We start from the raw sequence: 27,269 nt of genomic DNA, 5'->3' as shown, positions 1-27,269 counted from the left end.
ATCACTTGGAAAGAGGCTGCCTGACAGTGGAGCGAACAGAGGAAAACAAGCCAAGAGACAGGCAGAGGGAGGCTGAGCATGACGACCTTACTTTATGTCTCTGGGCCAGATATCACAGATCTACCTCAGGATTTTCAAGTGCGTGAAATAATGCATTTCCTTTGTCATAGGGTTCGTTGGTAGTGGTGTTTTAGTTGGTTGAGTTTATGGAGTTAATTGTGCAACCATAAATAGCTCCATAAACTCAACTATCCCTTTGCTTGGCTGTTACAACCAACCAAGCAAAACACCACTACCAACAAAACCATGAGTTTGGGTTCTGTCACTTGGAACCAAAAGAATTCCAAGAAGATGGGTACAGGGAGAGTAGGGGTCCCAGGGCAGAACTGCCATGGAAGAAGGGATCCAGGAAGATGAGACCAAGAACAAACAGCACGAGGAAAAGGAGGAAAGAAAGTGGGAGAGGACAGGGCCAGCAGAAGAGAATTTCTCAAAGACACGTGCGTCAGGAAAGCCAAATGCTTTCAGGAGATAAGTTAGATAAGGACTAGGACACATACATTGGGTTTAGCAGCAGGGAATTGGTTGTGACTTTTGTGAGGATAGATTCATTGCAGCCAGGGGAATAGAACCCAGAGTGAAGGCAGCTGGGGAGCCGAGGAGGAAGGAGGTCCCTGGATAGAAATAATTCTAAGCCAAGAAGCTGGGCTGTGAAGCGGGGGGTTGCTGGAGGAAGACGGATTTTGATGGATGAGATGGGACAAGGTGCAAAGGCCAAGAAGGATGCAGGAGAGGTGATCATCAATGAGAGAGATCCTAGAGGAGGGAGGAGGGAGAAGGCCTAGAGCACAGGCCAATCCACAGATTGATTGATTTTTTTTTTTAGACATGGGGTCTTGCTATGTTGCCTAGTCTGGTCTCAAACTCCTGGGCTCAAGTGATCCTCCCACCTCAGCCTCCTGAGTAGCTGGGATTATAGACACAGGCCACTATCATACTGACTCAATCGACAGATTTAAAGGTTGGCCCTAATCAAAGGAGTGATACTTCTTCAGCTGGAATGGGATAGAAAGAGAGAAAAACTTACTCAGATGCACCTGGACAGCAGCAGGAACTGTCTGACAGTCTCTCCTGTCTCCATAAAGTAGCGGGCTGGCTCTTTGCTGGGAGTGATGGGAGCCTGGGAGGTTTAAGGGGAATGCGGTGTTTGAAAATCTGCTGCGGAGAACAGGAGAGAGAGAAAGCTGGCTAGAAAATCGACTAAGCTAGGAGAGTCCAGTTGATTAATAGAAACCATTCCCATTTTACCAGAACCTGTTCAGAAAGAATGGAATCTAGAAGTTTGATTACAATAAAACGACTGATTTATAAAAGGTTTCTTTTATAAAGGAATGTTATTACTGGGATATTTTTCATTAATGACCTGAAAGAGGAACTTTTAGGTTGGCTGATATAACACTATGTTTCCTTCCTCCCTTCCCCCCTCCCTCCCTCTCCCCGCCCCACCCCCACCCGCTTCTTTCTTTCTTTTTCTGAGACAGTCTCACTCTGTTGCCCAGGCTGGAGTGCAATGGCGGGATCTCAGCTTACTGCAACCTCTGCCTCCTGGGTTCAAGCCGGGATTACAGGCACACGCCACCATGCCCAGCTAATTTTTGTATTTTTAGTTAGAAACAGGGTTTCACCATGTTGGCCAGGCTGGTCTCGAATTCCTGACCTCAGGTGATCCACCTGTCTCAGCCTCCCAAAGTGCTGGGGTTACAGGCGTAAGCCACCACGCGCCAACCTGCTATAACACTAAGTTTTCCGCAGAGTAAACGGGCAAGTTCATGGAGATCTGCCACCCTAGGAACTCACAACAGGCCCAAAGTGGATGAAAGGATTCCTAGGCTAGAGTGAGAGCATGAAAAAACCAACTCAAACTGTGCTTGTAAGATAAAGGTCTTGAGAGCTCAGCAATCACCCAGTTGAGATCAAAGTTACAGACAACAATTCTCTTAAGGGCAGATATTGCCCTTGGAGAGAGCAGATACCAAGAGGCTATTAGGTAAGATCCTTCCAGCCCCAATCCTTCCTTGTCCTGTGACAAGATTCCGTTGAGGGTGATAAGAGCTCATGTGAGATATCTGTACTTGAAAGATCTTGTCTCCTGGCGAGTTAGACATTTGTTTTTTGTTTTTTTTTTGAGATGGTCTCGGTCTGTTGCCCAGGCTGGAGTGCAGTCGCGCGATCTCGGCTCACTGCAACCTCCGCCTCCTGGGTTCAGGCGATTCTCCTGCCTCAGCCACCCAAGTAGCTGGGACTACAGGTGCGCACCACCACACCCAGCTAATTTTTTTGTATTTTAGTAGAGACAGGGTTTCACTGTGTTGCCCAGGGTGGTCTTGAACTCCTGACCTCAGGTGATCTACCCGCCTCAGCCTCCCAAAGTGTGAGGATTACAGGTGTAAGCCACCGTGCTGGGCCAACATTTGCATTTTTCAAATTCTATCCTCGGCCGGGGGCAGTGACTCACGCCTGTAATGCCAGCACTTTGAGAGACTAAGGCAGGCGAATTGCTTGAGCTCAGGAGTTCAAAACCAGCCTAGCCAACATGGCAAACCCCATCTCTATTAAAAAAGAAAAGAAAAGAAAATTCTATCCTTATATTTTATCATCAACAAAGTTGTTGGACAATATTGTCTCAGCCCCTCCTGAAATGTCTTCTCTGAATTACAATGTAGCCTTGTGCTGTAAGTCCTTGGAGAGGTATTACATGAATATTCTGTTTGAATAGTGTGTGTGTGTGTGTGTGTGTGTGTGTGTGTGGAGTTGGGGGGGTGCTCTCACTATGTTGCCCAGGCTGGTCTCCAACTCCTGGCCTCAAGTGATCCTCCCACCTTAGCCTCCTGAATAGCTGTGACTACAGGTGCACATCACTGAACCCAGATAATTTAAAAAAAAATTTTTTTTTTTTTTTGAGACGGAGTCTCACTTTGTCGCCCAGGCTGGAGTGCAGTGGTGCGATCTCAGCTCACTGCAAGCTCCACCTCCCAGGTTCACACCATTCTCCTGCCTCAGCCTCCTAAGTAGCTGGGACTACAGGCACCCGCCACTATGCCTGGCTAATTTTTTTTTTTTTTTGTATTTTTTAGTAGACACAGGGTTTCACTGCATTAGCCAGGATGATCTTGATCTCCTGACCTTGTGATCCACCCGCCTCGGCCTCCCAGAGTGCTGGGATTACAGGTGTGAGCTACTGCGCTCAGCCAATTTTTTTTTTTTTTTTAACAGACCAGTCTTGCTATGTTGCCCAGGCTGGTCTCAAACTCCTGGGCTCAGGCGATCCTCATGCCTCAGCCTCCTGAGTAGCTGGGACTACAAATGCGTGCCACCATTCCTTGCTTAGTGTTTTCTGTCTTTTATAGTTAAGGGTATTTCCTACTGAATTATTCAATATCCTTCACATAAAGGAAAAGAAAAAAGCCCAGGCAGGAACGTTGCCACCCTAGGCCTTCCTTGCTTCAGTTTCCATTCATCAACATCATCTTTTATTGAGGAATTTCTAGTTCTTGAGCTAGAAAGTTCATTCCTCCCGGTCCTTCAGAGGACTCATCCTCATTTACAGCCTTCACACACTCCAGGTTACCACGGTCCAGGAGCCGTGTGGGGTGCTAAGTTTACAACGTCATCCCTAACGGGAAAGAATCCACAGACAGTGGACATCGCCCATGCAGAGTGACAGGTGGTAGGATAGGAGGTAGAGTGTGGCAAAAAAGCAGATGTCAGCCAGGCGCAGTGGCTCACCCCTGTAATCTCAGCACTATGGGAGGCCGAAGCGAGCGGATCACTTGAGGTCAGGAGTTCAAGACCAGCCTGGCCAACGTGGCAAAACCCGTCTCTACTAAAAATACAGAAAATTAGCTGGGTGTGGTGGTGCACGCCTGTAATCCCAGCTACTCCAGAGGCTGAGGCAGGATAATCACTTGAACCCGGGGGTGGAGGTTGCAATGAGCTGAGATTCCGCCACTGCACTCCAGCCTGGGCAACAGAGTGAGACTCCATCTCAAAAAAAAAAAAAAAAGCAGATGTGGTCATCTCTTCCAGGATGGGCAGAAAGAGCCAGGAAGGGCCTCCCGGAAGAGGAGGTGGCACTTCAGCAGAATCTTGAAGGCTGAGGATTCTGCCAGGTTGGGAAGGTGCGGAGGGGTGGGAAACGGAGGGACCCGCAGAGGATAAAACAGCATGAAAGGTGTAACAGACTTCTTCCTGGGTGCTGCGAGCTGCACGGCCTGAGCAGAGCCGGGGGTAGGGAGCGATCAGGAGGGGAGTCCTGACAAGGAAGTGACAGGGGCCAGGCAGACACAGCATGGCTTAAGAACAATGAAGAACTTTGGACTCTATCCTGGCCCAGATGTGAACCAATCATTTCTCCTCCTTGGTTTAGCTTAGATGAGAATTTTAAAAGAGAATTTTTGCTAAAACACAAAGAGAAAAGCAAACAAATACGAAAGCATAAAAACAAAAAGCTCAGAGATCCCAGATTTCTCAGCCTGCTCCACTAAGTTCTGGCCCCAGATGGGCTTGGCCCCAGCCCTGTTTCTCTCCTCAACCCGGCCCATGTGGATGCTGGGACTGTCCAGCACAGGCCTTGTCCATGGGTCTCAACAAGGGGGCAGATGTGATTTCCACTCCTACCAGATTCCATGTCTGAAAAGTCACCCCTGGGCGATCTTGCTAACACAGAGGTCGGCTGAGTTTCTGTTCTGCAGCTGCCCCCGGAGGTCTTGTTCTAAATCAGGGATCAGCGAACGTTTTCTGTCAAGGGCCACATAGTAAACATGTAGCGCTTTGCAGGTCATTCGTATCTCCATCACAGCCACTGAAGACTAATGCAGTGCTGATGGCTTTAGATGGCATGTAACATCTTTAGACAGCATGTAAACAAAAGGGCGTGAATGTGTTCCAAGGAAACCTTATAAACACTGAAATTTAAATTTATATTATTTTCATGTCATAAAATATTATTATTATTATTTTTGAGACAGAGTCTCGCTCTGTCACCCAGGCTGGACTGCAGTGGGGCAATCTCAACTCACTGAAACCTCCGCCTCCTGGGTTCACGTGATTCTCGTGCTTCAGCTTGCCAAGTAGCTGGGACTACAGGCGCCCAACACCACACCCGGCTAATTTTTGTATTTTTAGTAGAGATGGCCAGGCTGGTCTCAAACTCCTGGTCTCAAGTGATCTGCCCACCTCAGACTCCCAAAGTGAGATTACAGGAGTGAGCCACCACACCTGGCCTGATTTTTTTATTTTTATTATTATTTTTACAGACAGGGTCTCATTCTGATGCCTAGGCTGGAGTGCAGTGGTGCAGTCATGGCTCACTGCAGCCTCAACCTCACAGGCTCCAGTGATCCTCCCACCTCAGCCTCCTGAGTAGCTGTGAATATAGGCGTGCGCCAACACACCTGCCTAATTTTTAAAATTTTGTAGAGATGGGGTCTTGCTATGTTACCCAGGCTGGTCTTGAAATCCTGGCCTCAAGTGATCCTCCTGCCTCAGCCTCTCAAAGCACTGGGATTACAAGTGTGAGCCACAACACTCGGCCTCTATTTTAATTTTTTTCCCAACCATTTAAAAATTTACACACCATTCTTAGCTCATGGACTACAAAAACAGACAATGGGCCAGATTTAATATTTTTATTATTTATTAATTTTAAACAAATGATACTAATATATACCATCTGCCGAGCATCTTCTAATTGCCAGGTAGTATGTACCACAGAGAGTTGCTATTAAGAATAAATGTGGCCGGGCGTAGTGGCTCACGCCTGTAATCACAGCACTTTGGGAGGCCGAGGCAGGCAGATCACCTGAGGTGAGGAGTTCGAGACCAGCCTGGCCAACATGGTGAAACCCCGTCTCTACTAAAAAATACAAAAATTAGCTGGGTGTGGTGGCGTGCCTGTAAATCCCTGCTACTTCGAAGGCTGAGGCAGGAGAATCGCTTCAACCCAGGAGACAGAGGTTGTGGTGAGCCGAGATCGTACCACTGTACTCTAGCCTGGGCAACACAGCAAGACTCCTCTCAAAAAAAAAAAAAAAAGAATAAATGAGATAATGCAGTTAAAACACTTAGCAGAGGGCCTGCACTAAGGTCTCAATCATTGTTAGCACTCATTATTATTACTATTATTATTGTTTATATACCTTAACTTTAATTGGCAAAACAACCAAGAAATACAAGATAACCTTTTTTTTTTTTGAAATGAAGTTTCACTCTTGTTGCCCAGGCTGGAGTGCAATGGCATGAACTCAGCTCACTGCAACCTCTGTCTCCCGGGTTTAAGCGATTCTCCTGCCTCAGCCTTCCAAGTAGCTGGGATTACAGGCGCCCAGCTAATTTTTGTATTTTTAGTAGAGACGGGGTTTCACCATGTTGGTCAGGCTGGTCTCGAACTCCTAACCTCAGGTGATCCACCTGCCTCAGCATCCCAAAGTGCTGGGATTACAGGCGTGAGCCACCACGCCTGGCCCAAGATAAATTTTTTTTTTTTGGTGGGTGGTGGCGGGATGGAGTCTCACTCTGTCGCCAGGCCGGAGTGCAGTGCAGTGGCTCAATCTTGGTTCACTGCAACCTCCGCTTCCCAGGTTCAAGTGATTCTCTTGCCTCAGCCTCCCAAGTAGCTGGGACTACAGGCGTGCACCACCACACCCAGCTAATTTTTGTATTTTTATTAGAGACGGGGTTTCACCATGTTGGCCAGGATGGTCCCGATCTCTTGACTTTGTGATCCACCCAACTCGGCCTCCCAAAGTGCTGGGATTACAGGCACGAGCCACTGTGCCCGGCCCAAGATAACTCTGAATATCCCATTGAGGATCAGAAAATTAAGTACTTTGTGAAACTAGCAACTAGCAGACCTAGGATTTGAACTTGATATACCTGACTTCAAAGTCCATGCCTTTTCCATGGCATCATCCTACCTCCTGTTTAGTTTATCTGAAGCATATTCCCTGGAGGGTTGCTAATCCTTGGTCTGCCCATCAGCAGCAGGCATTATCATCCCCAGAGCCTGCTATCTTGTGTCAGGATTAGCACAGGACTTATTCTATTCTTGTTTTAACACTTCAACGCCTGTTGGACCACTTAGCTCTTATTTCATGCCAAGGGATCCTCTGTCCTGTAGCACAGAGAAAATAACTGAGCTCAGAACAATGAGAACTTTTCCAATCCTCTCACTTCTCCAGGTTCTTCTGATGACTCATCGCCAGGTAACTTCCTGAAAGTGACTCTCCCAGAATCCTAGCACACCAGGATTCTAACAGTAAACCACTTTACACATCAGTCATAACTCCAGATAGCTTCCACCAAAGGTAAGAAGAGTGCCGTGGTATAAAAACCATCAGAGCTGTCCATAAAATGTTACTGATGGTACTGTTCACAGCTTCAAAATTATATTCAAGGGAGGCCACGCGATAATCCTTCCTTGATTTAGCTCCAGAAAAAAAAAAAAAAAAGTCCTCTCTAAAGTTGAATCTGTGTACTTTCTCTTACTAGAATAAGAAAATGATGTCACCCAACCTGTTTCCTTTTCTGTCGTGGCTTCTAAGAAACTTAAAGCCAAATTCTCTGCCAAAATGTCTCATCTCAGGTGTCCCACGGGATTTATTTCTGCTTCACTGCTTTGATCACTTTTATGTTTTATAATTTTAAAAACAGCTAGTCTCTACTGTGCGTCTCCTATATACCTGGCACCATGCCATTCCTGACATGCCTTCCTTCTTTCTGCATACATTTCCTGATATACCTTCTTTCTTTCCTGTATGCATTTCCAGCAAAGTTCTTTGACACCTCACCCACTTGTCTATCTACGTGTCTGTCTTCCTCCGCCCCAGTTATAAGCCTCTCAATGGCAGGCACCATGTCTCACCCATCCTTACCTGTTCTGCTCCTAACACAGTATTGCCACTAACGTGGCACTCAGTAAAAGTGCTGAATGAAAACATTAATGGATTTCTAATTCTCCCAACAACTCTGTAAAGTTGTTACTGCATTTTACAGATGAGGAAACGTAACATTCTGGAAGGTTAGGTAATTTTTCCAAGGTTCCAGAGTTTGATAAGTGGTTTCAACGCTGGCCATTGTTTTACTAAACTACCCTAGTGCCTTATTTTTAAGTTATGTTTTATCTTGTAGTCTACAACTCAACTCTCCTGGAAGCAAGCAGGTACAAATAGTGGGTTAGTGGGTTAATGTATTAGTACTGCTAATAAAGACATACCCGAGACTGGGTAATTTATAAAGAAAAAGAGGTTTAATGGACTCACAGTTCCACATGGCTGGGGAGGTCTCACAATCACAGCAGAAGGCAGAGGAGCAAAGGCACATCTTACATGGCAGCAGGCAAGAGTGTGTGTGCAGGAGAACTCCCCTTTATAAAACCATCAGATCTCATGAGACTTATTCACTATCACGAGAGCAGCATGGGAAAAACCTGCCCCCATGTATCAATTACCTCCCACCAGGTCCCTCCCACGACACATGGAGATTATGGGAGCAACAATTCAAGATGAGATTTGGGTGGGGACATAGCCAAATCATATCAGTTAAAAAAGAAAAAGAGGCTCTATCTACCTTTATGCATCATCGTGATGAGTCAACCTGGCTTTATCCTTAGAGGCCACAAGATTGGGATGTCGTCCCAGGAAAATTGTGGTTCTTCCAGATTGCACCCCCTTCCACATCTCTCTCTCTGTCTTGCATCTCTGCTTATCTCTGAATAGCTCTCCTTTTAGTCTGTCTTTTGGGTTTTCTGCTGCATGTATCACTGGGAACCTCCATGCAGGCATTAAGACCTCCAGGCAATCCCCATACCTGGTCTCTGCCGGAGCAAGTTACACTAACAGGATTCCAGTCCTTCTGCATCTTAGAGCCCCTAGACACACATCCGAATTGGAACCCTGTAGCTCTGGGTGGCTTCCTTGATGGAACTGAAACTGTCTCTGGCATTTGGCACCACCCACCTTCATCTCATAACTTCTCCCCTCCAACTCTACCTATTCCCGAGGGGCCCCATCCAGGAGTCAATGAAAGCTTACATAAAAGGAGTTTACGCCCAAGGGCAACTGGCAGAACATCTAGAATAAAGATGGCAGATGGTTGTTACTAGATAGAAAAACTAGAAATTGGAGAAGATATTTGACACGTTGTGGGCCCTCAGATATTTGATAATGAATGAATGAATGAACTAACTCACTCTAACATCACCACTTTCCCACCTTGATACCTAGACAGCCAGCAACCAAACACCAAATTCTAAGCACCCAAATCTCTTCAGCCATGGTAGTCCTATGAATGTGCTGTAGCAAGACTGATTGAGATGGAAAACTCGGTTTGTTTTCTGCTTGAAAAGCAAGCCAGAGCACATCTTTGTCAGTCAGCCCAGAGATTCCTTCTCAGTACCAGGCACTGGTTGTCTTTCAGGGGGATTTGGAGGGTGGGGGTGGGGGAGGGTGGACAGGTTTTGGCTTCACATCCTCCCTTTGCTTGAAGTTGCTCAGTGACCCTAGGCAGTCACTGGATAGCTCGGGCCTCACCGTTCTCATCTGTAAAAAGAGGAAGTTGAACTAAATGCCATCTCTGCCACCTTCCAGCTTCTCATTCTGTGATTTTTCCTCCAGGAATCCAGCCAGCATTCTTTCCTTGGGCTGGAATCTATGAGATGCCCATTTTAATCTTCCTGGTTGCATTTCCTAGTCTTCCTTATCACAAATCTGTCAGGAATTGGAGACCAGCCTGGCCAACACCGTGAAACCCCATCTCTACAAAAAATACAAAACTTAGCCAGGAATGACGGTGTGCACCTATAATCCCAGCTACTCGGGAGGCTGAGGCAGGAGAATTGCTTGAATCTGGGAGGCAGAGGTTACAGTGAGCAGAGATTGTGCCACTGCACTCTAGCCTGGGAAAGAGAGTGAGACTCTGTCTCAAAAAACAAACAAAAAACAAGTTTGTCACAAGCTCCTAGGCCTTGGGAATCTGATCATAACGTGACATACCATAGGACTTTTTATGTGTGTGGTAAAATAGATTGAACATAAAATTGGCCATTTTCACCAGTTTTTATTGAAGCGATGAGGTCTCGCTCTGCTGTCCAGGCTGGAGCAGTGGTGCAATGATAGCTCACTGCAGCCTCAACCTTGGCTCAAGTGATCCTCCTGCCTCAGCCTCCTGAGTCACTGGGATTACAGGCGTGAGCCACCCTGCCCAGCTATCTTAACCATTTCTTTTTATTTTTTGAGATGGAGTCTCACCCAGTTGCCCAGGCTGGAGTGCAGTGTTACGATCTCAGCTCACTGCAACCTCTGCCTCCTGGATTCGAGCGATTCTCCTGCCTCAGCCTCCCGAGTAGCTGGGATTAGAGGCTCGTGCCACCACATCCAGATTATTTTTGTGTTTTTAGTAGAGACGGGGTTTCACCATGTTGTCTGGGCTGGTCTTAAACTCCTGACCTCAGGTGATCCACTAGTCTCGGCCTCCCAAAGTGCTGGGATTACAGGTGTTGAGTCAATGCACTCGGCTTATCTTAACCATTTTTAAGTGCAATGGTGTATGACATTAAGCACGTTCACATTGTTGTGTAACCATCACCATCATCCTTCTCTAGAACTTTTTCATCTTCCCAGGCTGAAACTCTGTACCCATTAAACATGAACTCCCCACTCCTCCTCCCGCTAGCTTCTGGCAACCCCCATGCTTTCTGTCTCTATGGACTTGACTGCTTTAGGGACCTCATACGAGTAGAATCATATAGCATCTGTCCTTTTGTGACTGGCTTATTTCACTTAGCATGATGTCCTTAAGGTTCATCCATGTTGTAGCATGTGTCAGAACTTCCTTTTTAAGGCTAAATAATATTCCATTGTTTGTACTGACACATTTTGTTTATCCGTTCATCTGTCCATGAACACTGAGGCAGCAGCCACCTTTTGGCTATTGTAAAGAACTTTGCTAGGTACATGGATGTACAAATATCTATTCAAATCCCTGCTTACAATTCTTTTGGCTTTAAATCCAGAAGTGACATTGCTGATCACATGATAATTCTATGTTTCATTTTTTCCAGAACTTCTATATGATCTTCTTCAAGGAGACTTTTTTTTTTTTTTTTTCTGAGACAGGGTCTCACCCAGGCTGGAATACAGTGATGCAATCACAGCTCACTGCAGCCTCTACCTCCTCAGCTCAAGTGATCCTCCTAGCTCAGCCCCAACTAGTAGCTTGGGCAACAGATGCATGCACAACCATGCCAGGCTAATTTTTGTATATTTTTGTAGAGACGAGTTTTGCCACGTTGCCCAGTCTCAAGTGATCCGCCTGCCTCAGCCTCCCAAAGTGCTGGGATTAGTCATGAGCCACTGCACCCAGCCTCAAGGGGAATTTTTTATATTTTTTTTAATTTTTTTTTTTGAGATGGAGTCTCGCTCTGTCACCCAGGCTGGAGTGCAGTGGCGTAATCCTGGCTCTGGCTCACTGCAAGATCCACCTCCTGGGTTCACGCCATTCTCCTGCCTCAGCCTCCTGAGTAGCTGGGACTACAGGCGCCCGCCACCACGCCCAGCTAATTTTTTGTATTTTTAGTGGAGACAGGGTTTCACCGTGTTAGCCAGGATGGTCTCGATCTCCTGACCTCGTGATCTGCCTGCCTCGGCCTCCCAAAGTGCTGGCATTACAGGCATGAGCCACCACGCCCAGCCAGGAGACTTTTAAATGCATAAACAGTATTGCTTGAGAAGCCAGGCACTGTGGTCTCACTCCCATGCTGACCCCTGAGGTGTGGGTTTACCTGGAAGGGCTGTCCCACCTCAGTCTTCAGAGGCAAGGACCCACCTGCTATTCAGAATGAGCCCTGGTATGAAAAGACTGCACCTGGAGCTGATTGTGCCTCTGCCCTCACCAGTGCCTCAGTACACACTTCTGGGAAGTGGGCTAATAATACTCAATTTATAGGGTTTTTATAAGAATCAGGGATAGTGAACACAAAGCCCCTAAGTAAACACTTACAGAATGCGCCTATTAATCTACCCTACAAAAAGCAAAGGGTGGTTACAAAAACCAAATGAAATCATGTCTAAGAAAGCTGATAATGTCTAAGAATGCATGACCATTTGGCCACACGTTCCACCAACCCTGCACCCTCATCATTTCTTTCCTAATCACTGCTGCAGCCTCTTAACAGCTCTTCCTGCCTCCTACCCTCCTAAGTCCATTCTTCACTGAAGCCTCAGAGTAAGCTGCTTAAAGCAGATCTGATCCTGTTATTCTCCCACCAAAGTTTCCAGTGGCTCCCCCTGCCTTTACAAGACTTTTTATGGTGTGACCCCATCCTCTTTCTTTAGTCTTATTCTGTATCTTTCTGGGCCTCATATTTTGGTACTTTATCTCCACCATTTAAAAAATTTTTTTAGTTTAATTTTTTTTTTTTAAACAGGGTCTCACCCTGTTGCCCAGATTGTAGTGCAATGGTGCAATCTCAGCTCACTGTAACCTCCACCTCCTGGACTCAAGAGATCCTCACACCTCAGCCTCCCAAGTAGCTGAGACAACAGATGTGCACCACCTCACCTGGCTCTTTTTTTTTTTTTTTTTTTTTTTTTTTTTGGAGAAATGTGGTCTCACTATATTGCCCAAGCTGGTCTCAAACTCCTGGGTTCAAGCAATCCTCCCACCTTGGCCTCCCAAAGTGCTGGGATTATAGGCGTGAGCCACCGTGCCTGGCCTTTACCTCCATGATTTTGTTAATGTTTGTCCCCTCTACCTGGAGCACTCTCCTCCCACTTCTGGCTAAAACTTAGTCATCCTTTAATACTAATTTCAGGCACTGATTTTTTCAGAGGTCCGATAGCACTACGAGCAGACATCTATCATCATACCAAGTGCATAATTATCTCTGGGTTGATTTCCCCAACTAGATCAGCTTCTTAAAGTCAGATGTTAAACTATTTATCTTCATGTTCCTAATCCTGAAACTGTGCTAGGGTGTTTATTGAACAAATACATGAATAGGAATAGAGTGATGTTTTTATTATTGGAAACCTGGATAGTTCATGTATGAGTGACTATCTCCTTCAGAATAACTACTTCTATAACCTCACATTACATGACTATTATTTAAAAATTAGTATCATTAGACAATAATTTTTTTTTAATTGGCACCACAAAGGGGGAAGCCACAGAGGAAATGCTCTGAGTTCCTCTCTATTGTTCTTTCTGTGTTCCTTTTTCCCTTCAAAATAAATGATGTGTTTTAACACAGAGCTACTCATGTCTTTATGGTTCTTCTGAGAGATGTTTCTGTTTCATCAGTGTCTTAAGAAATACGCCGGCCCCTACTTCTGAGGTCTTGATGACACAGCCTCCATTTATAGATCCTATGTGCAGTGTTTTCACTAGGAGTGAGCTAAAGCTATGAGTCCAGTCTTGCACTTAGTAGGTAAATAATCTGCAGAAAAAATGAGTAATTGGTGAGTCACTCATCTGTTTGAGTTAACTCCTCTAAGTGCCAGTCTGTAACTGCGGGTCAGTTTTTAAAGTTTACCTCCTTTAGAAGCAAAAACTATGCCAGCTGTGCCTCTTTGGAAGCATACAGGCATTGGAAGATTGTAAAAAACAGTGGGTCATTTTTTAAATTAACCTAACGTGTGTGTATTCACAGTTGATGCTGGAGATACTTGATCTGCTTTTTTTTTTTAGTTAGCTCATGAATTTGTATTTAAATTTCTTGATCTGAGTGTCAGTGTCTTTCCATAGGAATCACTTGAGGGTTTGGGTTTACTGATGTTTGCAAACCACTGTGCAAAGTTATTGTCTGAATTTAACATGTTTTTAAACTTCCTTTTAAGCTTCAGATGGTGCCTTCTAGTTCTTATGGTGTCAGTGACTATTAATAACTAGATTTTGGTTTTATCTTTTGGGTTTATTGTCCCTCCAGGGAAGTCAAAATGGTAATCACTAACATATACTAATTTTTCCTTCTTGTTTTTAATCTTTTAAAGATTTGTTTCTTTTTACTCACAAATACAAAATGATTTTTATTTTTTGAGACAGGGTCTCACTCTGTCACTCAGGCTGGGGTGCAGTGGGGTGGTCTCAGTTCACTGTAAACTCTGCCTCCCAGGCTCAAGTGATCCTCCCACCTCAGCCTACCAAGTAGCTGGGACCACAGGTGCTCACTACCATGCCGGCTAATTTTTTCATTTTTTGTAGACATGAGGTTTCGCCATGTTGCCCAGGATGGTCTTGAACTCTTGAACTCAAGCAATCCTCCCACCTCGGCCTCTGGATGTTCTAGGATTACAGGTGTGAGCCACCACACCCGGCCTCACAATGCTTTTAAATGAATATTAACGTGAGATGTGGAATATTGTATGTAATAGGCAATTCATAATTTCACATTTTGAAAAAGAACTGATAATTCCAGAGCAAAGTACTCAGAGTTTGTTAAGGACCAGCAGGAATTTCTGCTTAACAAAATATTTAGAATCCCAACAACTCTGAGACTTACCTCCTTTCCCTGGGGATAGGTAAGGTGAGAACAATTTGAAAGAATTTTCTTCAGTTCTGGGGATGAGGAGAATTTTCTTATTATCTCAAGTCAACAGGTATGACTGTCTAGCTAAAAAGGAATGTGAGTTCATTGCTAGCATTTTAGACTTGAAATGAACAATAAATATAATATTAATAGTTCAACCTTCTCAGAGGCAGAAACGTTTTAAAACCAAGCTTGCCTGATTTCCCATCTGCTGCCTTTTACGATCAGCAAATTTGTTAAGGAGGATCATGTTTACCTGATGAATATCTTTCAGTTTTCCTAATTATAACCTTTATTACTAAATGCCTAAAGGAGTTCACAAGTAAAATCAACCAATTCATATTTATGGGAATGAAAATATAGGGTGAAGTTTTTAAATAAAAACATATCTTTAAAAACATGAATTATGTTACATGGGGGATAAGGATCAAAAGACACACGTGCTTTGCCAAGCCTTGAAAAGTAGGCAAAGATGGGGTCACCTTAGACTTTCAGCATGGAGCCTTCAGGACAGGACATGCTTACCAAGGGGTGAGACTGAACGGATGGAGCCCTGCAGGGTGACCCAGAAACAGGCTGAGGACAGACACCAACAAAACTCAGCATTCCGAGCGCCCCCTATTCCCGGGCTTCCAATCTGCCAAACTTAACTTTTGAAAAGCTCAAATTGTGGGATCCCAAATTAAAGTCAGCTGTGCTGAGGGGCTCGCAGGTACGGCTGGCTTTGGGGTCCGCATTCTGTGGTGTCTTCTGGGGTAGGTGTGTTTGGGGCTACAGGGACTGAAGGGCACCCACGGCACGGGCTTACCCACGGAGACAGCGCCTCCTGACAGTGCGCGAGGCGGGCGCGTGGCAGATGCCGCTTACCCCGTACCCGAGGCAGCAGGGGTCGGGACCCCCGCCCACAGTGTGATACGGACCCCTGCTGACAGCCACACTCTCCCAGTTCTCACAAATTCCCGCCTCTGTAGAAACCCAGCCCAGCCCAGCCCACCCCGGAGTTCACGTCCACACTCCGAGGCAGGGGACATGGACCGCGAGCTTGCAATCGCCCGCCCCAGACGCCCAGAGCAGGCGCCCCACGTCCGGCCCGCGGGCAGGACGACGGGGCCAGACAAAGAGTTTTAAAATCGATCCCCCGGGTAAAGCCCGGGCTACAGCGAGAAGTGCGAAGCCGTCTCTAAATTTTAGCAGCTCACCGCTTCTCCCATTGGCACGACGAAGAAAAGACTTCCCACCCCCGAAAGGGAAGATCCCGAAGAGCCCCTACCTCGCTGCAGCGCCAGGTCCCGCGGTCTCCAGCGGCGGCCACTGCAGCCGGCGACAGCGCCAGCGGCCCGGCCCCGCCCTCTCCACGGTCCCGCCCCCTGAGGCCCCGCCCTCGGCTCACCGCATCCCCGGCCGGCCGGCCGGCTCCCGGTCCCACCCACCGCCCCCTCGGCGGCTCCCGGCCCCGCCCCCTAACGCCCCGCCCACCGCCTCCGCGTCGGCTCCCGGCCCTTTCCTCGGAGGCCCCGCCCTCGCCGGCTCCCGGGCCCGCCTTCTCGCGGCCCCGCAGCTGGGTGCAAGACTGTCGTGCAGGCCCCAGAGCCCGGTGCATTGTGGGACGCCGCAGCCAATGCCGAGCCTGCGCTGCCTCCTGGCGGGCGCCGCTGCAACAACACCAGCACCCGGCTGCACACGGCGGAGGGCTATACGGCACCGGGCGCCGATCGCTGGGGTCCCGGTAAAACATGAAAATGAGCCGGATGCTTAGAGTGCGGGGCTACCTCCCGCTTAGCGACAGAAGGAAACGCGAAAGCAGCGTTAAGACTAGGGCAAGCTTTCGAAACTAGGGAAAATCTTTACAAAGGATCAAACGAAATGACGTCAAGGGGAGGGAGAAACCTGCACGCGTCGTTTTTATTTCTGGGGAAACCACAGATCAGCTCAGTCTAGAGAAGAATGGGGTTCTGTGTGACAGGGGCTAAAATTGGAATCCAGAACTCTTCCCGTACATGCCCCGAGGAAAAAGTTTAAATGCAGTTAAAAAAAAATTACACAAAAATGTAGTGAAAAATGAGAATATAACAAATGACTAGTAAGTCGCTATTTAAATAAGAATATGAACATTGTCACTACGTGGAAATATTTCTGTCATGCGATGTTAAGTGACAAACACACACAAGACAGCACGTGGCCAGTGATTTCAACTGTGGCAAATCTGCGTGTCCACAAACAGAAGCAGCAGCTTCCAAGTAGCTTAGAGTTTAATGCGTCTTAAGGTTCTTTATTTTTATTAGATCAGTTTTTAACGTTTCTGAGTGGTTGGGACTAATCCTAATTGTGGATGGCATTGCAATATTTCAGTTTTCCCTCACTGTAAGTAATAATTATAAAAAGTGATCTAGGAAGAAAACATTCTGAGGCGTTAGGGAACTATGACAATTTTGCTTGTCTGCAAACCCTGGTGGGGCACAAATGGAAAAGTACATTTAGCAGGGAGTGTATTGGTTAGCTAGCGCTGCTGTCAGAAAGTGCCATAAGCTAGGGGGCTAAATCAGCAGACGTGTGCTGTCTCACAGTCCTGGACGCTGGAAGCCTGTGTTCAAGGTGTGGGCAGTGTTGGTTCCAGTTCTGAGGACTGTGAGGAAAGATTGTTCCAGGCCTCTCTCCTGGGTTGTAGATGGCCAGCTTCATGTACATGTGGCATTCTTCCTGTGTCCAAATATCCCCCTTTTATAAGAACACCAGTCATAGTAGATTTGGGGCCCACCCTACCCTACTCCAGCATGCCCTCCTCTTAACTAATTACATCTGCAATCATCTGATTTCCAAATAAGGTCATATTCTGAGGTACTGGGGCTTAGCACTTCAGCCTGTCAGTGGGGAGGGAGAGGGACAATTCAGTGCACACCTGGAGATTCAAAGTGTAATCTTTGGAAAATCACACACACTGAATGACAAAAACAATCATAATTAACAATAATGTACATGATCTTAAATGTATCAAAAAGCCAACAATGGGCGCTGTGGCTCACATCTGAAATCCCAGCACTTTGGGAGGCTGAGAGGGGAGAATCGCTTGAGCTCAGAAGTTAGAGACCAGCCTGGGCAAGATAGCCAGACCCAGTCTCTACAAAAATAAGCAAGTTATCCAGGCATGATGGTGCCCACCATAGCCCCAGCTAGTCAGTAGGCTGAGGCAGGAGGATCACTTGAGCCTAGGAGTTCAGGGCTGCAGTGAGCTAATGATTACATCACTGTACTACAGGCTGGGTGATAGAGTGAGACCCTCTCTCTTAAAAAAAAGAAAAGAAAACAAAAGAAAAGCTAAACGGTTAAATATAGTCAAACCAAATTGGTTACAGTGTTTTTGTTTCTGTTTAACACCTTTCTGGCCTTTCCAGTTTAACTCCGAGATGTTAATGAGCTAAGACAGCCTAGAGGCCATGAAGCCTACATGGCCTATCTAATATGCCTGAACTCCGGTCCAAATGCCTGAGACGGGTGTAGGGGCAGCATCTCTTGCATTTGAACCTCAGGAACATGAGAGGACATGGGTTGGCAGTTATGGGAAACAGCATCCCCATTCTTGGATGGCACACACAATCCTTCCTGCTGAAGAACTCCGAGCTCTAGTTCAAGTTCCATAGGAGCCTGCAGAATGTGCTTGTGAACTGAGCCCTCTCTCAGTTAGCCTGACCACAGGGGTGAAATGAGAAGTTCTACAATGTCAGGAGGCACTGGCCCTGCCTGCTGAGGTGGTGGGGGACCTAGCAGATCTCAGAGAAATGAAGCCCTGCCTGGCACTGTGGGATCAGTTTTTTTCTTGCAGGAGTCTGCAAGAATCAGAAGCCGGCCGGGCGCGGTGGCTCATACCTGTAATCCCAGCACTTTGGGAGGCCGAGGCGGGCAGATCACGAGGTCAGGAGATCGAGACCATCCTGGCTAACACGGTGAAACCCCGTCTCTACTAAATATATATTTAAAAAATTAGGCGGGCATGGTGGCAGGCGCCTGTAGTCCCAGCTACTCAGGAGGTTGAGGCAGGAGAATGGCATGAACCTGGGAGGTGGAGCTTGCAGTGAGCCAAGATCGCGCCACTGCACTCCAGCCTGGGAAACAGAGCGAGACTCCGTCTCAAAAACAAACAAACAAAAAAAGAACCAGAAGCCCTGTCGGCGGTGTACGGATACGGATGACAGCTGGCTCTCCAGAAATAAAAGCGCTAATGTGTGGTGTCTGCAGATGCCTGTACTGTAATACTGCCACCCTCGCTGATTTCAAGCTCCTGACATGAGGTCACTGAACAAGGAGCTGGGGCCCAGGTGACTGAGTTAACAGGGTCTCAAAGTGGGGAGGCTGCCGGCAGGGAGCTGTATCTGGGAGCACCACAGGGAAAAGTAGACAGAAGCAGCCCTTAGGGGTTAGGAGCAGAACCTCCAACTGGCAGCAGTGGGAGAGGGGAGCTGCGAGCCATGGGCAGTGGGTCAGTCCAGGGAGGAGCAGCAGGGGTGGGGAACGGCAGGTAGCCCCGACACACCAGGAGGAAGCGTGTTCTTTCGGAGCGCAAAAGAGAGGCAATCCGAATTTTCAGGCGGGAGGAAAACACCCTTCTTTTGCTTCTCCCCCAGGAGACCTTGCCAGGAAGGTAGATATTTAGGTTAGAGTGTCAGGGCTCACACAGGGTTTTTTGTTTTTTTTTTTTTTTTTTTTTTTTATCACTAAGCTAATTTCTACGTGGGCTTCCTCCCCAGTTTAGAGACTTGGTATCCAGGTGGGCCTTGAGAAGGACATATGGTCTCCTGTTAGAGCAGGGAAAACTCGTGCTAAATCAGGTAACAGAACTGAGACACAGGCGGGTCTCCTGTTTCTTTTTTTTTTTTTTTTCTTTTTTTTTTTTTTTTGAGACGGAGTCTCACGCTGTCTCCCAGGCTAGAGTGCAGTGGTGCAATCTTGGCTCACTGCAACCTCCGCCTCCCAGGTTCAAGCGATTCTCCTGCCTCAGCCTCCCTAGTAGCTGGGACTACAGGCACGTGCTGCCACGCCCGGCCAATTTTTTTTTTTTCTGTATTTTTAGTAGAGACAGGGTTTCATCGTGTTAGCCAGGATGGTCTTGATCTCCTGACCTCGTGATCCACCAGCCTCAGCCTCCCAAAGTGCTGGGATTAGAGGCGTGAGCCACCGTGCCTGGCTTGTCTCCTGTTTCTTACACTGGCTTTTAGGGGCACTAGGGGCCGCTGGGGAGTGGGAGCTGGGCTAGAGCCTATTTTCTCGTGCCTGGCCTGATCCTGCGGGGTTCTCCCACTGCTTTCACCACTGTTCTCAGGCCATAAATCCCCCACACTTTTTGGAGTGATTTTGCCCACAGTCAAACCTGATCAGCCATATGCTCCTTCCTGCTTAGAAACCTTGCTGCGCCAGGTTCAACCTCTTTCGTGCCGGACGTGAGGCTTCTCCTGATCTCACCTCCACTCAGCTCCCCAGCTTCATTCACTGCCAGCCCCCGGTGACTTCATTGAACCCAGGTTCCCATTTCCCAACGAGCTTAGTTTCCTTCTAATTCTAGGCCTTTGCATTTTCCCCCTCTGAATTTTGTCTCTTTTTCCATAGTTCCCTCAGTCTATTCCCATGCCAGGAATCTTGAGTCACATCTATTGTTTTACTATTATTATTATATACCTTTTTTTTAAGTAGAGATGGGGTTTCACCATATTGGTCAGGTTTGAACTCCTGACTTCAGAGGACCCACCCGCCTCGGCCTCCCAAAGTACCTGGGATTACAGGTGTGAGCCACCATGCTCGGCCTCACTGTCTTTTTTGTTATGGTAAAATATTTAAGATAAGATAAAGTTTGCCATTTTAATCATTTTTAAGTATAGAGCTCAATAGCATTAACTATATTCATAATGTTAGGCAACCATCAACACTATTTCCAAAGCTTGTCATCACCCATAAGATAAACTCCGTATCTATTAGAGCAATAATTTCCACTCCCCCCTCCCCTTACACCCCAGTGAGCTCAAATCTGCTTTCTGTCTCTATGAATTTCCATGTTCTAGATATTTCATATAAGTGGAATCGTGCAATATTTGCCCATTTGTGTCTGGCTTCTTTCAGTATAGTATTTTCAAGGTTCATCCGTGTTGTAGCATGTATCAGAATTTCATTTCTTGTTTTTTTTTATTGTTGTTGATTTTGGTTTTGGTTTTGAGGACAGCGTCTTGCTCTGTCACCCAGTCTGGAGCGCAGTGGCACTATCTCACTGCAGTCTCCATTTTCCTGGGCTTAAGTGATTCTCCCACCTCAGCCTCCCAAGTAGCTGGGACTACAGGCATGTGCCATCACACCTGGCTGATTTTTGTGTTTTTTTTAGAGACAGGGTTTTGCCATGTTGCCCAGGCTGGTGTTGAAGCCCTGGGCTCCACCAGCAATCCACCCACCTTGGCCTCTCAAAGTACTGGGATTACAGGTGTGAGCCACCATGCCTGGCCTGACCTTCATTTCTTTTTATGGCTGAATAGTACATATATATGGTACTATTGTACAGTGTATATTTTACATATACATTCCTTTTTGTTTATTCATTTGATGAACACTTGGATTGTTCCCACATTTTGGCTATCGTGAATAATGTTGCTATGAACATTAGCTTACACTTCACATATGTTTTCTCCTCCACATAAGATCTTATTTCCACTGTAGACCCTAGTCACGGGCCATCCCCATGAAAAATGAGGAAGGAAGCTGCCCCATCTTCTTTCTGTGTCCTTGCCTTCTCGGAACGGGGTGTTGGTAGCAACAGGTATGACTCATTCATGGTGAAATTTTTGGCATGAGTAGGACAGGGCAATCTTGCAGACACTCCTCAAATCATCCCACAGACACACCACATACTTGGCTTGGCTAAAAAGCAAGTCCTGCCAGGACAAATCCTCTCAAGACTAAGACACTCTTAACAGGAAGTGGGATTCCTGGAGTTGGGTATTAGTAGGCATACTGTGTTTCCTTGATGCAGCCTTTGTGAAAAGGGTTCGAGATTGCAAAAGACGTGACCGTAAGAAGGAAGCAAAGAGGAACATTGAGAATAAGCCTGGAAGTCCGTTTTGTCTTCCCTTCAGTGTCCACAGCTGGTTCCGAGGCAACGCGTTCCAAGGCAGATGAAGAGGAGTCTCCAGGTGCTGCGTCACCAGCTGTTTCCTGGGAACCCTGATGCACTCCTGGTTCACTCTCCACACCCCAATCTATACTCAGCACACACCTGTTAACTGAATTAACTTAGAGAGGAAAACTCTTAAGCATTCAGGCGGTATCAGCCCTGGGCAAGAATCCTGAAGAGCACACATTTTGGCTTTTTTTTTTTTTTGAGACGGAGTCTCGCTCTGTCGCCCAGGCTGGAGTGCAGTGGCATGATCTCGGCTCACTGCAAGCTCCACCTCCCAGGTTCACGCCATTCTCCTGCCTCAGCCTCCCAAGTAGCTGGGACTGCAGGCGCCCGCCACCACGCCTGGCTAATTTTTTATACTTTTTTAGTAGAGGCGGGGTTTCACGCTGTTAGCCAGGATGGTCTCAATCTCCTGACCTCGTGATCCACCCGCCTCAGCCTCCCAAAGTGCTGGGATTACAGGCGTGAGCCACTGTGCCTGGAGCGTTTTGGCTTTTATGTCTGACTGCCTCTCTTTTTGTTTGTGGGGCTTCCATCTCCCTCCTTCAGTTACTGACTCTTAATTCCTCACCCCCCTCCCCCATTTCCCTCCACCGAAAAGTATTCTTTACCTGTTTATTGAAAGTCTCTTATATACTAATTCATACTAAAGTATAAATGACTGAAAGTAGCTTACTGTACTGCCCTTTGCAAGAATACTTTAGTTACATTTTTCACAATAATAATTTCACCAGTGATATCTTTTTTCTTTTTTTAAAAGATAGTCAGCATCTCCCTATGTTGCCCAAGTTGGTCTCAAACTCCTGGCCTCAAGTGACCCGCCTGCCACAGCCTCCCAAACTGCCGGGATTACAGGTGTGAGCCACTGTGCCTGGCCTAGTAATAGATTTAATGTAATAAAATCCAAGAGTTGGAGAAAGACATACTATGCTAACACCAATCAAAAGAAAGCTGCAGGCCGGACATGGTGGCTAAAGCCTGTAATCCCAGCACTTGGGAGGCCCAGGCAAGCAGATCACTTGAGGTTAGGAGTTTGAGACCAGCCTGGCCAACATGGTAAAACCTCGTCTCTATTAAAAAAAAAAAATACAAAAGTTAGCTTGGCATGGTGGCGCATGCCTGTAATCCCAACTACTTGGGAGGCTGAGGCAGAAGAATTTCTTGAACCCAGGAGGTGGAGGTTGCAGGGAGCTGAGATCAAGCCACTGCACTCCAGCCTGGGTGACAGAGCAAGGCTCCATCTCAAAAAAAGAAAAAAGAAAACTGGAGTAGCTATATTAATTTCAAAGTAGACTTTTGAGAAGGGAAAATTGTCAGAGATAAAGCAGAACATTACATAACGACAAAAGGGTCAATTCTCCAGGAAGGCATCACAATACTCAATATGTATGTGCCTAACAACAGCATCAAAATAGATGAGGCAAAAACTGATAGACCTGCAGGAAGAAATAGATGAATTCACTATTATGATTGGAGACTTCAACACTCCTCTGTCAGAAGTAGACAGATTCAGCAGGCAGAAAATCAGTAAAGATAGAGCTGAATTCAACAGCACCATCAATCAGCTGAATATAATTGACATCTACGGAATACTTTATCCAGCAACAGCAAATTACAAATTCTTCTCAAGCACACATGGAGCACCGACAAAGGTAGACCACATTCTGGATAAAATACATCTTAAGAAACGTAAAAGAAAGGAACTCATTCAAAATATGCTCGCAGACCACAATGGAATTTAACTAGAAATCAATAGCAGAAAAATAGCTGGAAAATTCTCAAATATTTGGAGATTAAACAACATAATTTGGAGGGTGGGGGTGGGAGGAGGGAGAGGATCAGGAAGAACAGCTAATGGATGCTGGGATTATCTTTGCAGCAAACCACCATGGCACACATTTACCTATGTAACAAACATGCATATCCTGCACATGTACCCCACACTTAAAAGTTGGAAATAAAAAACATAATTCTAAATAATACGTGGAAGAAGTCTCAAGAAAAATTGTTAAACATTTTGAACTAAATGAAAATATCATTTATCAAAATTTGTAGGTGCAGTGAAAGCAATGCAGAGAGAGAAATTTATAGCATTGAATGGAGATATGAGAAGAGAAGAAATATCCAAAACCAGAAACCTAAGCTTCCACCTCAGGAAAATTTAAAAACAGCAAAATAAATACAAAGTAAACAGAAGAGCTGGGGTCCTCACACCTGTAATCCCAGCACTTTGGGCGGCCGAGGCGGGTGGATCGCTTGAGCCCAAGAGTTCGAGATCAGCCTGAGCAACATGGTAAAATCCCATCTATTCAAAATATACAAAAATTAGCTGGGCATGGTGGCATGTGCCTGTATATCCAGCTACTCAGGAGGCTGAAGAACGAGAATTGTTTGAACCTGGGAGGCAGTGGTTGCAGTGAGTTGAGATTGTGCCACTGCACTCCAGTCTGGGTGGCAGAGTGAGACCCTGTGCAAAAAAAAAAAAAAAAAAAAAAGCAAAAAACCCCACAAACAGAAGAAAACAAATAAAAATTAGGCTAAAAATCAAAGAAACTGAAAACAGAAAATCAATAGAAAAAATCAACAAAACTAAGAGCTGGTTTGTTGAAAGTATCAATAAAATTGATAAACCTGACTGGGTTTGATGACTCATGCCTATAATCCTAGGGATCAGGAGACTGAGGCAGGAAGATTGCTTGAGACCAGGAGTTGGAGACCAGCCTGGGCTCATGACGTTTCATGAGACCCCATCTCTACAAAAACATAAAAAATGTAGCTGGGTGTGATAGCATGGGCCTGTAGTCCTAGCTACTCCAGAGGCTGAGGTCAGAGGATCATTTGAGCCCAGGAGGTCAAGGCCGCAGTGAGCTATGACTGCACCAAGTTAGACCCTGTCTCTAAAAAAAAAAAAAAAAATACACCTGTGACTAGGCTAATAGGCTAAAAAAGAGAGGCCATCACTACTGATCCTATGGCATTAAAAGGATCATTAAAGAATATTATGAACAACTATGCCCAGAACTTTGATAACTTAGATAAAATGGACCAATTCCTTGAACTCACATAAGGAGAAGTAGATATTTGAATAGATCTATACCTATTAAAGAAACCAAATCAATAATTATTAACCTTCCAAAACAGAAAGCACCAGGCCCAAATGGTTTCACTAGTGAATTCTAAGAAATGGTTAAGGAAGAAATGATATCAATTCTATACAATCTCTTCCAGAAAATAGAAGCAGCGGGAGTACTTCCCATTTCATTCTATAAAAGATAGCATAGGGCCAGGCGCAGTGGCTCACGCCTGTAATCCCAGCACTTTGGGAGGCTGAGGCACGTGGGTCACGAGGTCAGGAGTTTGAGACCAGCCTGGCCAATATGGTGAAACCCTGTCTCTACTAAAAATACAAAAATTAGCTGGGCGTGGTAGCAGTTGCCTGTAATCCCAGCAACTCAGGAGGCCGAGGCAGGAGAATCGTTTGAACCCAGGAGGCAGAGGTTGCAGTGAACCAAGATCATGCCGTTGCACTCCAGCTTGGGCAACAAGCTGGAGACTCCGTCTCAAAAAAAGAAAAAACAAAACAAAACAAATACCAAAAAAACAGCATAATCCTAATACCAAAACTAGATAAAGGCGTTACAAGAAAAGAAAACTATAGACCAATATCTTTCATGAACAAAGATGCAAAAATCCTCAACAAATTATTAGCAAATTGAATACAACAATGTTTAAAAAGAATTATAGACTGAGTGTGGTGACTCACACCTATAATCCTAGCATTTGGGGAGGCCAAGAAGGGAGGAACACATAAGCTCAGGAGTTTGAGACCAGCCTGGGTAACATAGTGAGACCTCATCTCTACAAAAAACTTAAAAATTAGCCAGGCATGGTGGTGTGTGACTGTAATCCTAGCTACTTGAGTGGCTGAGGTGGGAGGATTGCTTGAGCCTGGGAGGTCGAGGATGCAGTGAGCCATGATTGTGCCACTGCACTCCAGCCTGGGCAACAAAGCAAGACACTGTCTAAAAAAAAAAAAGTCAATTTGTGTAATCCATCACATCGATAGGCTAAAGAAGAAAACTCATATGATCACAGCAATAGATGCAGAAAAAGCATTTAATAAAATTCAGCACCTGTTCATGATAAGAATTCACCCTGGGGCTTTTTATAAAAATTAAGAAGATAGTAATAACTTTTACCTGGATAAATTATTGGTCAAGCATACTGGGAGAGTTGACTCACTTTGCTAGAGTTTTGTTTTTTATTTTTCTTTTTTTCTTTTTCTTTTTCTTTTTTTTTTTAAGAGATGGAGTCTCGCTCCGTCACCCAGGCTCCCAGGCTGGAGTGCAATGGCATGATCTCGGCTCACTGCAACCTCCGCCTCCCAGGTTCAAGCGATTCTGCTGCCTCAGCCTCCCAAGTTGCTGGGACTACAGGCATGTGCCACTATGCCTGGCTAATTTTTGTATTTTTAATAGAGACAGGGTTTCGCCATGTTGGCCAGGCTGGTCTTAAACTCCTGACCTCAGGTGATCTGCCTGCCTCAGCCTTCCAAAGTGCTGGGATTACAGGCGTGAGCCACCATGCCCGGCCCACCTTGCTAGAGTTTTAAGACACGTTAGAAATGTACAACGACCAAAAAGTTACGATAGGAGATTTAAACATCCGAAGAACATTTGCACTGAAGATAGATTTTGAACAAACATCACGCCACTAAGCTGGAGCGGTTCTTCCTGTCTGCCATCGGAATACCGTTCTGGATCCAGGCGGGCACACGTCAGTGAAGAAAGAGCCCTTTTCTCTTTGCTGTTGGCAAAGCCTAGAGGAAATGACGATCCTCTTGCAGGGAGCCCCAATGACAAGGTCTAGCTGGGGTGGGTGACAGCGGCTGGCATCGCAGCGAACAGACTCGGTTCTGTATTTAACCCTGTGACCCCTTTGACATTCCCCAGCAGGCTTGGTCTTCAAAGAACAATGATTTAGAAAATAAGAACTGTTTCCCAGAGCTAAGGAAAGGAAGGCACTGTGGGCAAGGGAGCAAAGTGGCTGTGACAGAATCCTTTATGCTTCCAAGAGGCCTTTCACCTCGGGGCTCACAACAACAAATCCCTGCATTTCAAATGCCCCAGCTGCTGGGTCATCACCCCTCTCGCTGTGAAAGCATGGAGATCATGCTGTAGCTAAAGCATTTCAGCTACAGTAAGATTCAAAGTCACTTAGAAAACTGAAACATAAACACACTCAAATGCATTCAGAATCCAGAATATTACAGCTAGATGAGACCATAACAGTCAACGTGGTTTTTTTTTTAGAAGCAGAGTCTCACTCTGTCACCCAGGCTGGAGTGCAGTGGCACAACCACAGCTCACTGCAGCCTCAACCTCCTGGGCTCAAAGTGATCCTCCCACCTCAGCCTACCAAGGAGCTGGGACTACAGGCGTGCACAACCACACCTAATTTTATTAAATTTATTTTTTGTAAAGATGAGGTCTCACTATATTGCCCACACTGATCTTCAACTCCTGGGCTTAACCGATTTTC

The 27,269-nt window shown here is 46.0% G+C and overlaps 1 protein-coding gene across 6 annotated transcripts in view; it reads right to left on the bottom strand.

Annotated features, from left to right (window-relative positions):
* The window catches only part of EXTL3 (exostosin like glycosyltransferase 3), a 159,347-nt gene that overhangs the window by 120,328 nt on the left and 11,750 nt on the right, over positions 1-27,269 (bottom strand). For 2 of the 6 annotated variants that reach the window (XM_063606691.1, XM_063606692.1), the window contains one exon: positions 1,088-1,180. The exons of 1 other annotated variant lie outside the window; for it this stretch is intronic. The gene's annotated coding sequence lies outside the window, so the exon portion shown is untranslated. Of the gene's footprint in view, positions 1-1,087; positions 1,219-15,851; positions 15,981-27,269 lie in introns of those variants that run through there. 3 more of the 6 variants (XM_063606686.1, XM_063606687.1, XM_055116401.2) reach the window with 3 other exon arrangements.

The sequence above is a fragment of the Pan paniscus genome, chromosome 7 (genome assembly GCF_029289425.2).
Source record: "Pan paniscus chromosome 7, NHGRI_mPanPan1-v2.0_pri, whole genome shotgun sequence".
NCBI classification, from domain to species: Eukaryota; Metazoa; Chordata; class Mammalia; order Primates; family Hominidae; genus Pan; species Pan paniscus.
Note: the sequence above shows the minus strand (reverse complement) of the source record. Positions and strands in the feature narration are given on the sequence as shown.